This window comes from Furipterus horrens, unplaced genomic scaffold (assembly GCF_987537825.1).
Source record: "Furipterus horrens unplaced genomic scaffold, mFurHor1.1.pri manual_scaffold_12, whole genome shotgun sequence".
NCBI lineage: Eukaryota > Metazoa > Chordata > Mammalia > Chiroptera > Furipteridae > Furipterus > Furipterus horrens.
In genome coordinates this window covers 44,408,281-44,422,270 of record NW_028327182.1, presented here as the reverse complement: position 1 = coordinate 44,422,270, position 13,990 = coordinate 44,408,281, and the positions used below count along the sequence as shown (strand labels likewise).

Here is a 13,990-nt window from a genome sequence, read left to right as displayed (position 1 = left end):
TATTATTTCTTTCTTTGGCTTAAGGTTATGTGCCTATAGAAGGCATTCTAGTCCTTGCCTTTCCTTATATACTTCTTAGAGAATCTGTCTCCACCTATTCATGTGACTTTGTGGCCCTAATCTGTAGCTGACTATACCTGTGACCCAAGAAGAGCCAATCCAAAGGCTAGGTTGAGCCAAGATGATTCTCTTGATTTAGAACTAGGAGGCACAGGGAAGGTAGAGAAGATAATTCTTTAGTAAGGAATTGAGTGGTAAATTCAAGTAGAGCCCAAAATAGAGATGGTGATGTGGCCAGCCAAAAGTTATTGGGGAGAAGTTATGTGTAAGGGAGAAAAGCAGTCTGAACAAAGGGTACAGCAACAAAGACAGGTAGAGGAAAGACCATGTGTCTTAATAATCCTGGTTCTGAAATTTCCAGATTTAGTTTCAGGCGATCTGCCTATATTTTATTTCTGGTTGTTTAGTTTCAATGAGATAAGACAGACCAGTATATTCTTACTCCATATATTCTTTCTACTTGAACTTGTCTCATGGTAAAAAGAGCAGGTATTGACAATGGTGGGGAACTCACACCTAGCACCAAAGCCAGCTCCTACATCCTCACATTTGTCATGAAGATTATCTGGCCATATTGGACCAAAAGAAAGCCTTTCTCTCATTCCTCCCCACTGTCTTCTGAAGGTTTCATACAATTCTGCCTGAACTATTTAAAGGAGAATGCCATGGTCTGGAGTTCTGGGTAGTGAGTCTTCTGTCATTCGAGATATTGAGGCCAAGGTTAATTGATAATCTGGCAGAGATAATGGAAGATATACTCAGATATCAGAGAGGTGTTCTAAACTAGATCATCATTACCTCCTTCAGATTCTAGAATCATCTTTTCCTGGCCTCTGGTCAGACTTCAAATGCTCAAACCCTCTGTAATTCTTTCTACAAAACTGTCCTCATTTTTTTCTTACCCTTATCTGGATATGCCCCCATTTAACAATGTCCTTCTTAAAGGGTAATCCTCAAAACTGAACAAATGGGATCTGACAAATGCGGAGCACCCTAGAAATCCCACCTTCTTAATTTGCATTTATGTCTGTAAATGCTGCCTAGAAGAGTACTTCCTATTGCTGAAGCTGTACTTCAACAGTGGCTCCAACTGAATTTAGGGTCAACTCAACTGTTTAAAGTGGTACAACTTGGACACAGATTCTGATAGAAGGCTGGTGAAAAAAGCCATCTGTGCAATGGGTTTACACATCATTGCAAACCCATTACTTTTTGGAAAGACACCATTACCTTGTGACAGAGCAACCAGTAGACAGGAAGGGAAGTGAAAAACTCCCAGAGGTAAATTTCAATTTTTCAGCTTTGCCTCTGTTTGGCCCTGGGAACTCAGAACTATGGAGACAGCCAATCCAAAATCTTCAGAATAAAGTTTTCATCTGTATTTATTCTAAATTATACCAAGAAACATCCCCCCCAATTCTCATACATATGCACAGCTCAAGATTTACTGTCTGAACTTCCACTGTGAAAGCATTTTATGGTTAAAAATACAGAATCAGATAAAAAGGTACATCAATACACAAGAAAGTATCTCAGGATGTAACATGGTGAAATGATGGAGTGATGGAAACTTCTTTCAGTCAGCTGTGTACTGCTTCAATGCAATGCAATGACAGAATCCAATTTAGCCCCTCGTCCAACATAAACACACACACACACAGACACACACAAATACTCATACTTATTTCATATTGTCTCTTTGAGCATTAGGTCACACAAGGAACTTCTGTAGACTCATGATTCTTGTGTTAAACTCAACCTACCAACTAGGAATGACTGGCCAAGTAATATTCTTGAAAACTGTCTTCAAGGATGCTACAGGGAATCCTTCCGCAAGTTGACCCCCAATCACACTTCCACCTCATGTGTGTGCGCAGGGACAATCACAGGTGTGCACTAAAGAAATTCCAAATAATGCAAAATTTATTTCTTTGTTCATTCATTCAAAACTACTCAGCATCTACTAAGTGCTTTCCCTCTGAGAACTCATAAGATGCCTCTGTGCTAAATTATTCAGTAGAACACAATTCTTGGCAAATGAGTTGCAAAAACATGATGTACCCTGGGAGTTTAAGAGAGGGGAAGGCTAAGGGCTGGCCAGCTCCAGCCTCCTGAAAACAAGGGAATCTGAGGGGACTGTGAGGGTTCAAGTTAAGAAACAGGTCACAGGGAAAGGATGAGCCACTTCCACCAAGAGTCTGGACGGTTGCAGGGAATCACGACCATCATGAGCTTGAAGAATTGTCTTGAGCCTTCCTGGCAACTCAATTACAGCATGCAAATTTTCCGCGGAGCTGACTTCTCGGCTTCAGGAGCCAGGCACACGCTCCTTTGGGCTTTTAGCACGACAAAAACATTGTTGGGAAAGGAGCCTGAGGACCAACCACTGGAAAGTGCATTCAATAGCACTTTGGTTGAGATAATTGCTGCGTTTTTTTAAATTGTAGGCTTTGGAGGTGACCACAAGCAAAATTTGTGACAGACATTTGACACTGAGAAACTGCCGTGTATGGGTGAAATTTTTTACATCCCTCCCACTCCCGAAGACTGGTTTATTGACTAACAAAGGAAAATTATCTAAAACCGCTGGAGTACGTCAGCCAAGTCTTCTCATTTGTTGTCATGCTCTTTCGCTGGGTACCAGGTTTCTCATTGTTACAGTCTTGCAGATTCCCATACAGGTAAGCCCGTGCGCTGTGTCAGGGCGTTGCTGCAGCCAGTGCACAGTGCTATGGGTGCTGCCTTGGGAAAGCAAAATGCAGATTTGCAGCGAGACCCCTCTCCCACCATGGGCTCAAAGGACTTCAAAGCCCTACTCAGTCCCTGCAGATCTGTCTCCTTATCCTCTGGGCCAGATAGGCTCTTTTGTACTTTTTGCCTGTGGCAAGCTCTCTCTGAAAGAAAACTCGCAACTTGACCATGCCACACGAGGACACAAGTCCATCAGACCGAAACAATCACCAGCCAGAGAAAATAAAAAAGCATGCAGAGGCATTCTCCCAGTCCACTGCCATCAGGACCTTGGGATGTCAGTTAACATAACTAGGCTACAATCAGAGGAACTAAGCTGAGAGCCTAGAGAGACACTTGAGTGGCACGTGTTCAGCCCCACCAGGGCTGGGTCCAGGCCAGCTGGTGGGAGTTGCCAGCAGCTTGCACAGTTATTCCTTATAGGGACCTCCAGCAGGTTCCAGGTCTCCTCAGCTGACTTGCTGACTTCCTGAGCAGGCTTCCTCCCAGGACAAGGAGCAGCTCTGCCTCTTGGTCTTGATAATCCCACTTCTCATGGTAAAGATGGCATGGCAGGAAAAGAATTTAATGGGGAAATGGGTTGATTTTGGCTCTGCCATTTCCTGACTTGGGTGACCTCAGGGGAGCTCTTTGTGTCTTAGCTCAACCACCTGAAGACTTATAACAATGGTTCTCTCCTAGGGTTCTTGAGAAGATCAGTAAGACAGTGGAGGTAAAAAGGCCTACCATGTTTATCATATGGTTTGCCCTAAATGAGAGTTAATGAACACACAAACTAACTCAACAACCCAATCAGAAAGGATTTTCGCGGTGCACACTGTGTATCAGTCAATGAGGATGACAAAAATGAACAAAGTATTTTTTTTCCCTCAAAGAACTTAGAGACTAGTTGAAGCAGTGGTATAAACTTGGGCAACTATAACAAATTGAAAGCACTGAACAAGCCTCCAGGCTGTGCACTGTAAATGCCACAGGAAGCTTGATGAAGGAAGGATGTGGACAAGCAGGAGTCAAGGAAGGAAGGATTTAGCAGAACCATGAAAACTAAGGAAGACTTGGATGAGTTGAGAAGACATCCCAGATTGAGGAAGACTTTCAGGAAAACATTGATCTCCCATGAATGGACCCAAAGTTGGTCTTCTAAGGGCACTTTAATGACTTAAAACTGAAGACCAATTGTAGTGTATAAAAAAAGAAGCACATCTGTTTACTGGCTCCTTCATGAGGAGAAAGTATATCTATGGTTTTCCAGCCCTAGAAAGAGAACAGAAGGCAAGAAAAAGACAAGAGAAAATAAAACTTGCAGGGATAACCATCTGTGTTTGCTGGGTTAGTTTTCCTTCCAATGTGCAATTTTGAGTCTAAGGGCTGAGTTGGCCATTTGGAGAGATGATGGTCCAGGTCATGCAAATAACCTACAAAGGAGGAGATAAACCTATATGCAAGAGAACATATGTGCATGCTTTTACTCTTTAAAAAGATTTTTGTTTTCTAGCTGAAAACAAGATGCTTCCTCAAAACATTTCAATTTGGTAGGAAGCATCAAATTCACAAGTCTTCAGCAAAGGCTAAAGTGGTGCCAACCACCTCATCCCTAGAAGAAAACATAAGACTGTATTATTTTCATTTTGTATGAAACATTCAAAGTGCAGGGCTGGAAAATTGTGTGTGGGCTGATGCCTGATAGTGCAGCCAGTTATTATGTAGTGACTCATGATAAATTTCCAGAGCTACCACACCTTAAAGTTAAACTCACTCAAGCCAGACAGTAAACTATTAGCAGAGATATTTTTGTAACCATAATTTCTAGTCTTTTAAATAATTTTTTTTAAAACTTGCAGCATGGCCAGTTTTATAAAAGTCATAGAGCTCTCTTTTTTGGCATCAGGGTTTTGGAATATTTATCCTTTCAAAAACAATACAAATAAATACATGCCCATGGGGTATTTTAAGGAATTTTTCAGCTGACCAACTTGGTCAACCAGCATAATCCTGGAGCACTGGCCTCATCATGGCAGCCAGCCCCAGCTCCTTCACCGCACAGAAGACAGCACAGGACTCCTGTGGTTGTGGCCATGTCTGCCCCAGGTACCCAAAAGGAAGCCTCTCTGCGGTGAGGCCAAGCAGGAGATGGCACCACAAGGGAAGAGCCGCTGACAAGACACAGAGGCTTCAATGCAGAATAGGAGCTGTCAAGCTTTCCTCTGATACAAAAGAAAGCAACTGGTAAAACACTCATACCTCATCTCTGGGCCTGAGTCCAGTTTCAGTCACCTGCATTATCACACTTCAGACCCATCCAGAACCCAAAACAAAGCCACATCTGCCTGGGCCCAAGAGCCTGGCATTGCAAGCTCTTGTTTAACATCAACATATGTTCAAAGGACTTCCAAAGAGTTCCTTTAACTATATTCCCTCACTTAGGGTTTCATATGATATAACCACTGTTAAATTGAAATGCACGGAATAGAAATAATATTTAACCCATGTTGTCATCCATTTAGTCTCACATCTGACATCATCATGAGGACCTTTAAATGTGTTACAAAACTTTCCTAGAGCAGTATCTCCCACTCCTTTTACACATTAATGGCATGAACAATTGGTTTTTGGCCTGCAAGCACTCTCTCTATTCAGAAGTAGGGCTGGCAGAGGGGAGGAAAGACCTTGATGGTGTGGAGGCAAGCTGAGGCTTCCTGCCCATGGTCGATGAGGGGAGCAGCATTGGGCAAGGGCAGAGGTTGGGACAAGAGATGGGGAGGATGTTGATGCACCGCAGACAGAGTTTGGAGTTTTTTCTTGGTTAGAAGCACAAACTGTGCACACATATCAGCCCTTACAAAGGGGAATCTGAAGGAAGGGCTTAAAGGGCATGAAGAAGTCAGAAGAGCTTCTGTCCCTGCAATGTTGTGTCCTGACACTGAACTGGCACAAATCATGTAGGTGCCAATGATACACAGTTGTTCATGGATTAAAGACAAGGCCATGGTTGAGGGAATGGACTGTATACTATAGGGAGACAGACAGAGGGTACCAGCCTCCCAGAGAAAAGGTGTCTAGACAGAGGAGGTCACCCTTGTTTCACTGTTCTCTGTGTGCTCTTTCTTATTTAAATGTCAATTGTGGCTAGGATTGGTCCCCTTGATAGTAGGAAACTCCACATATTCTCAGTAGGTTTCTTCTGATCCCAGACCTCTGCGCTCTACTTGGGTGAGGACCAAGGTCTGGGGTCTCCCTGAAAGCCCAGCATTCCATGCCTTCCTTATATACCTGAGAGCAGCTTTTGACTAAGAATCAGTCTTCACCCAGCTCTTTCATCCTCCTACAAAACCACTTCCTTCCTTGTCCCATCCTCCTGACAACCTTCCACCCATGTTTTGCCCCTTAATGACATTTCAGTGTTTCTGTTCTCATTCATATTAAGATTTAGGGGTCCCTTCATAACATGACACACAGAAGGAAAGAAACAGATTCTAATCGTGAATCAGTCCTCCTCCTCACATCTGCTTTGCCTTATACACTCATTTTGTGTCTCTTCCCCTGTCAGTCTTCCCACCCTACGCTGCCTCATGACAGTTGTGTGCTCTGAGTCAGAAGCTCCACAACTTTTGCCAGGAAGTGGAAAGCTTAGAAATCACCTGCCCTGTTCTCCTTTTCCTGAACCTTCTAGAAAGCCCACCTGTTTTACAGAGGCTCCCAGACCACACACACTGTGTCATTTATCTACAGAACACTTACCCTGCTGTTTGTAGAATCCTGTGCTCACTTGTGCTTTCTAACTGATGCTTATTCTTTCCCAAGGTAGGAAGTGTGTTCTGATAAATGAAAAAGTTGCCTGGAAATTAGGAGGCTGTGTGGCCTGGGGAAAATTGCTGTGACTCTCTGGGTGAGCTGGTATTTCAGCAGTCTTGGGTGAGCAAGCAGAAAGCAGTTCAAGTGTCCAGAGAGAGGAATCTTTGGTTGCTTACCCTCCTAGTTAGGTACACAGTAACACCAGTCCCTAATAGCTCCTAGGATGAACAGAGGCCTTGCTTCGTGGTTCTACTTCTCCCCTCCCTTTCCCCAACTTTGACTCTTTGGATCCTCCAGCTCCAGTTGATCAAAGAAGCTCAAAGCTTGAACACCCCAAAACTCGATGCTTCCCCAATAAGCTTCAGGAACAGCTAGGGGTACCTGAGGACCAGGCATGCATCCTAAGCAGCTTGAGCCTGTAGTGAGTGAATCTGCACATAGAGCTTTTCAATGAATGTCTCCCCATTCCAGACTCTTATGCATAAGGGTCAGGATACTTTCAATCTCAAGTGACAGGACTTGAACTCAAATTAGCTAAAGCCTAGGAAGAAATCCATGGGCTTACATACCCGGGTGCATTTTATGTCAGACAAGGCTAGATATCATCAGAGGCTATTATCAAAGAAATAAAAGAGAACAAGTGTTGGTGAAGGTGTAGATAAAAAGAAATACTGATCTTTCAGGTAGTAATTTGCCAAAATGACTAACACAAAGGGAAAGAGGAGAGGTACCCACTATATGTTCTCTAGGCCTTTTAGATAACATAGAGTTGTTCCTTTGGCTACATACATGCAAATCCACATGAAAGGTAATATTGTAGAAATCAAGGGAATGGGCACTGTTCAAAAAGGAATTCCCCACAAATGTTACCATGGCAAAACTGGAAGAGTCTACAATGTCACCCAGCATGCAGGGGCATAGTTGTAAACAAGCAAGTTAAGGGCAAGATTCTTGCCAAGAGAATTAATGTACATATTGAGCATATTAAGCACTCAAAGAGTCGAGATAGCTTCCTGAAACGTGTGAAGGAAAATGATCAGAAAGAGAAGGAAGCCAAAGAGAAAGGTACTGGGTTCAACTGAAGCATCAGTCTGCTCCACCCAGAGAAGCACACTTTGTGAGAACTAATGGAAAGGAGCCTGAGCTTCTGGAACCTATTCCCTATGAATTCATGGCATGATAACTGTGAAAAAATAATAAAAGACTTCTGTACTAATAAAAAAAAAAAGGAAACACTTGTACACTGTTAGTGGGAATGCAGATTGATACAGCCACCATGGAAAATAGTATAGAGGTTCCCAAAACAACTAAAAATAGAACTACCATATGATTCAGCAATTCCTCTTCTGAGTATATATACTTTAAAAATTACATCAGTACCTCAAAGAGATAGATATCTGTACCTCATATTCATTGCAGCATTATTCACAATAGTCAAGATATGGAAACAACCTAAGTGTTTATTGACAAGTGAAGAAAGAAAGAAAGAGAGAGAGAGAGAAAGAAAGAAAAAAATTTTCAACCTTTAAAAAGGAGATTCTGCTATATGTGACAGCATTGATGAAGCTAGATGACATTATGGTAAATGAAATGAAATAAGCCAGACATTATATATATATATATATATATATATATATATATATATATATATATACATACACACATGTATACATATATATATATACACACACACACACATATGTGTGTGTATATATATGTATGTATATATATGTATGTATATATATTGCATGGTCTCACTCACATGTGGAATCTAAAAAGTCAAATACACAGAAGCAGGGAGTAGAATAGCGGTTACCAAGGTATATGGGGAGCTTTTGGTCAAAGGATCCAAAGTTGCAATTATGAAAGATGAATAATTCTAAAGATATAATATATAGCAGGATGATTATAATTAACAGTACTGTATTGAATACTGGAAATTTGCTAAGAAAGTAGATTTCAGGTGTTCTTACCACCACCACCAAAAAATAAATAAATAAATAAATATATGAAGAGATGGATATGTGAATTAGCTTGACTGTAATCATTTCACCATGTTTATCAAATAATCACATTGTACACCCTAATTACATGCAATTTTATTATAAATAAGTTAAAACTAATTTTTAAAATATTTCCAGAACTCTGCCTTTGTCTCCACCTGCTGGACAGGTGCTGTCCCAAAGGGCAGAAGACCATTACCAGTTTAGAACTCAGTGGAATAAAAGTATTTTCTGACAGTAGTAGCAGAAATGTCCTGGTAAGACTCTGCTTTGGTCATGTGCCCACTCCTAACTCCTTGGTCATGTGGCCTCCTCTGTGGCAGGATGGACCTGGTCCAGCTTGTAAAATATATTCTCCACAGGGAGAAGCATTCAGTTCCTAGAAGGATGGAAATGAAGGCTGAACAGACAAAAACACCCAATGTCTCCCACACTTCCCTTAACCAGATAGAAGCCAAAACTGCAGAAAATTGTAACAAACTGAGATATCCAATGGACCCAGGGCCCAGTCTTCTAAATCTTACACATTTCTAAGCAAAGGTTAAGAAAACTCTGAGGCCATGTGCTAAATATACAGATCAGAGCAATGTGGCACTCTGGTTCTTTGTTCTTTTCTATAGTTGGATAAGATCCTTCCAGCTTGGTGAAGTTAAATACATATAGCCATAGACTTTACTGCAATCATCAAAATATTTCTATGACTCATGAGATAAATGAGAAAAATACACAGAAGAGTCAAAGTTACACTGAAGTTAGATCGTAATCACATCCTTGCGTCTGACAACAGTTTCCTGCTGAGAGCACATTACTGACTTCTTTTTCTTCACAGAGGGTACTTGATTAACCTAAAGCAGATTACCTGATCTATGAATTATCTGAGATAAGCTTTTCACACTGGCTGGTACCCCATCAGTGTTCAGAGCAGCTCCTTTCTCTACCAGGGAGTCAGTCAGTGAAGACAAACACTGACCTACTGGCCCAAGAACCCAAATTTGAGACTAACTAATCATCTGATGAGCCACAAATCAGCTGAAAGGCTATTACTCTTTTTTTTTTTTTTAACACTGACACTGAAGGCTATTAAGTGCATGAGCATGCTTTTCTAAAATAAGAGGATCAGTACTGTCCCTAGTAATAAGAACATTTTAACACCCTGATGAATCTGCCAGGAAATAGAGATTTCTGAAGTAGGCTGTATCATCAGAGACAAAAGGCCTCAAGACACCCAGTGGAGTTTATAAAGCCCAATTCAACATGCAGAACTTTCCCTGACTTTGAAATTAAATTTTATTCCCTTCAAGCCTCTGCATCACCAACAGGGCCAAGTCTCAGTAGCACCTGCTATGTGACAAACAGGGGAGCACAAAGATAAACTAGAAGAGGCACTTCTAGGGCAGATGCCATTGTGAGTGAAAGTTTTGAGCTCTCCAATTCTACTCCAAGTAAAATATTGATACATGAAATCTTTTTGTACATGTTCAAAATAAAAGCATACTAAAATATCAAATGAACATTGCCATGGAAGATAAACAGACACTAGTAAACAAGCCAAAGCCATAAGCTTCTTGGTCTCCTGGTCAAGAGGGCAGAAATAGCCACAGTTCAACTTCTCTAGGGTAACAGGGAATAAAATCTTCTAAGCATAGCAGAGAACCTGAGTCAGGATCCCTGTCTGAAGCCTCAGGTGATGCTGATCTCCCTCATTCATAAAAATAAGCAGAAAATGTGTAGCCACTGGCCTTTTATAAAAGTCAAAAACTTGTAGTGCTGAGCAAAAGTAGGCATAGCCATGGAGCTTCATTCTGAGTGAAGCTGCCCACCAGTTTAATGGCTACAGGTATGTATCCCCCATATGCAGGGGGAGGAGCTCAGCCCAAATATTCAACCTGGTTCTAGAACAGGGTTCCTGGCAGTCAGGTGGAGGCAATGTCAATACCACTAAACAGCGAAGAAAAGAAAATGACTCACAGCTTGGAAAGGGACAAGCCACTCAGGGAAAGCATACAAACCTAAAGTTTAAATGAAATCTGACTCTAAAGAGTCAGACAATAATCACAAAACCCAGAAAATTGTATTCCTTTAAAAATGGAAATACCACTTCTGACCAAGATGGAGGCATAGACAGACATGCAGCGTCTCCCTCCACAACTAAGAAGGAATACAACTACCTCAAAACTAGAAACAACCAGAAGTTCCAGAAAATCAAACTGCATGGAAGTTCAGCAAACAAGATATAAAAAAGAAATACTCATCCAGACAGGTAGGAGGGATGGAGCCAGGGCAGAGAGGATGCGATGTGGTGGTGGCAGCAGCAGCAGCAGCAGTGGCAGGCCAGCAGAAAGCGCAGTCACACGTTTTAAAAAGTCGGGAGGGACACCTGAGGAGCATCCCCAGCTCCTCACCGGATCTCGCAGCTCACAGTCCCAGCACTGGGAAAAATCAAGCCTTATTGCTTCTGACTATGCAGACCAGTGGGGGATGGGGTGGAGGCAGAAACTGCAGGTCTCAGCAGGGTCCGCTTGTTTAAAGGGCCCCCATGGTCCTAGAATCTCAGCAGACCCACCCACTCTGGGAACAACAGCCAAGGCAACAGCTAAAGAGGCGCCAGTCCCATACGGAAGTGGGAGAAGTGCCTGGAAAGGGGGTGAGTGCTGGGCAGGCAGCATTGTTCCCTCTCATACCCTCCCCCCACATACAGCTCCACAATGTGGTGAAACAAGTCGCCCTGTACTGATGAATTCCTAAGGCTCCGCCCCTTACAATGTAACAAGAGCGACAGTTCTATCCGGGACATGAAGGTAAACAAACACGGGAGCCTGTCAGAATGAGGAGACAGAGAAGTATGGCCCAAAAAGGGAAATGAATCAAGGTTCCAGTGGGAGAACAAAGCAACGAGGAGATAGCCCACCTAACAGACATAGAATTCAAAACCGTGGTGATAAAGATGCTCACAGGCTTGACAGATATGCTCGAGTATGGCAAATGCATAAGAGAAGAAGTAAAGGCTACACTAAGTGAAATGAAGAAAAATTCACACAAAACCAGTGGTGACGGGAAGAAAATCAGGGTTCAAATCAATTATTTGGAATATAAGGTGAAAAAAAAAACAATCAACCAGTGCAGAATGAGGAAGGAAGAATTGAAAAAAATGAGGAAAACTTCCTAAATTTTGCAAAGGAGATGGACATACAGGTCCGGGAAGCATGGAGGATCCCAGGTGAGCTAGACCCAGATGGGACCACACCAGGATGCATCGTGATTGAGATGCCAAAGGTGAAAGATAAAGACAGAGTCCTGAGGGCAGCAAGAGAGAAGTGGAAAGTTGCCTACAGGGGGCTGCCTATAGGACTATCAGCTGAGTTCTCAGAGGACACTTTGCATTCAGGAAGAGGCTGGCAAGCAGTATTCAATGCGCTGAAAGGCAACCTGTAACCAGGATTACTCTATCCAACAAAGCTATCATTTGGAATGGAAGGGCAGATGAAGTGTTTTCCAGGCAAGGTAAAGCTAAAGGAGTTCATCATCACCAAGCCATTATTATATGAAATGTCAAAGGGACTTACTTACGAAAAAGAAGATCAAAACTATGAACACTAAAATGACAACAAACTCACAACTATCAACAACTGAGTCTAAAAAATAAAAACAAAATCCAACTAAGCAAACCAGAATAGGAACTGAATCATAGGTATGGGGATCATTTGCAGGATTATCAGCTGGGAGGGGGGAGGGGGAGAAATGGGGATATGGTGTAAGGATTAAGAAGCATGATTGGTTGGTACAAAATAGACAGAGGGAAATTAAGAATAATATAGGAAAGGGTGAAGCCAAAAAACTTATATGCATGACCCGTGGACATGAATTAAGGGGGGTGGGATTGCCAGAGGGAAGGGGGGGTACTGGGTGGAGGGGAGCAAAGGGGGAAAAAAATGGAACTACTGTAACAACATAATCAATAAAATATACTTTTTAAAAAATGGAATAGCTGAGTAATCTCAAAAAATTACTTAGGCTCTCTGACCAGTGGCCTACCCATGTCCCTCTCCTGTGTCCCCAGCTCTAACCTGTCTCTTCCTTTTCCTCCACCTCAGGTGGAATCACCACCAAGATGCAGATTTTCATGAAAACCCTTATGGGGAAGACTGTCACTCTCAAGTTTGAATCCTCAGATACGATAGAAAATGTCAGGGCCAAGATCCAGGATAAGGAAGGAATTCCTCCTGATCAGCAAAGACTGATCTTTGTTGTCAAGCAACTGGAATATGGGCGTACTTTGTCTGACTACAACATTCAAAAGGAGTCCACTCTTCATCTTGTATTGAGACTTCGTGGTAGTGCTAAGAAAAGGAAGAAGTCTTACACCACTCCCAAGAAGAATAAGCATAAGAGAAAGAAGGTTAAGTTGTCTGTATTGAAATACTACAAAGTGGATGAGAATGGTAAACTCAGTTGCCTTCATCAGGAGTGCCCTTCAGATGAATGTGGTGCTGGAATTTTTATGGCCAGCCACTTTGACAGACATTATTGTGGCAAATGTTGTCTGACCTACTGCTTCAACAAACCAGAATTGTTTATAAAAGACATGAACTAACATTTTTCAAAAAGTACTTAAAATAAGAATGTTTAAAACCCTAAAAGATATGAAGTAATTACATGCGCGAGAAACAAAAATAAATAAATAAAAGAAGCAGATACAAAGAGCATATGGTTCTGAAAAATAACCTATTACAAATCCTGGAAATTAAAAATATCAATACTGAAATGAAAAGCTCAGAGACTGGATAAATATTGAACAGAATTAATGAGAGAATTAGAAATTGAAAGAGAGTACTAAGAAATTTACCAAGAATACAGCACAAAAAAATGGAAGACTAGAAAAGGAAGATGAGGGACATGGAGAATAAAATAAAAGTCTGTAACAGAAGACCTATAGCAACTCCCAAATTAAACAATAGAGGGATTGGTGGAGAACAAAAATGTAAATGAAACTAATGATTATTAAGTTTTCAGTATTGAAGAAAAACAAAACTGCAGATTTATAGTGAGCACAGATGATAAATTTTAGATAGATTGATAGACAGATAGATAGATAGATATAGACCTAGACCCATTGTACTAAAATTGGAGAACACAAAAAAAACTTAAATCTACCAGAGAGATAAGATAATTAAGTCACAATGGAATAACAATAAGAACAACAGCAGACTTCCCATCATCAACAACAAAAGTCAGAACATAAATAAATGATGTTTTAAGTCTAAGGGAAAATAATTGTCCGTTATGAATTCTTTACCTCATTGAACTACCATTCAGAGGATCAGAGGAGGTAAAATATATAACCTAAGTGTCCATCAATGGATGAATGGATAAACTAAATGTGATAC

The 13,990-nt window shown here is 41.4% G+C and overlaps 2 pseudogenes; both read left to right on the top strand.

Moving 5' to 3' along the window:
- Positions 1-7,302: 7,302 nt before the first annotated feature.
- On the top strand, positions 7,303-7,798 carry LOC149996095 (large ribosomal subunit protein eL21 pseudogene; annotated as a pseudogene).
- Positions 7,799-12,714: 4,916 nt separating this feature from the next.
- Positions 12,715-13,150, top strand: LOC149996094 (ubiquitin-ribosomal protein eS31 fusion protein pseudogene; annotated as a pseudogene).
- The last annotated feature ends 840 nt before the right edge of the window (positions 13,151-13,990 follow it).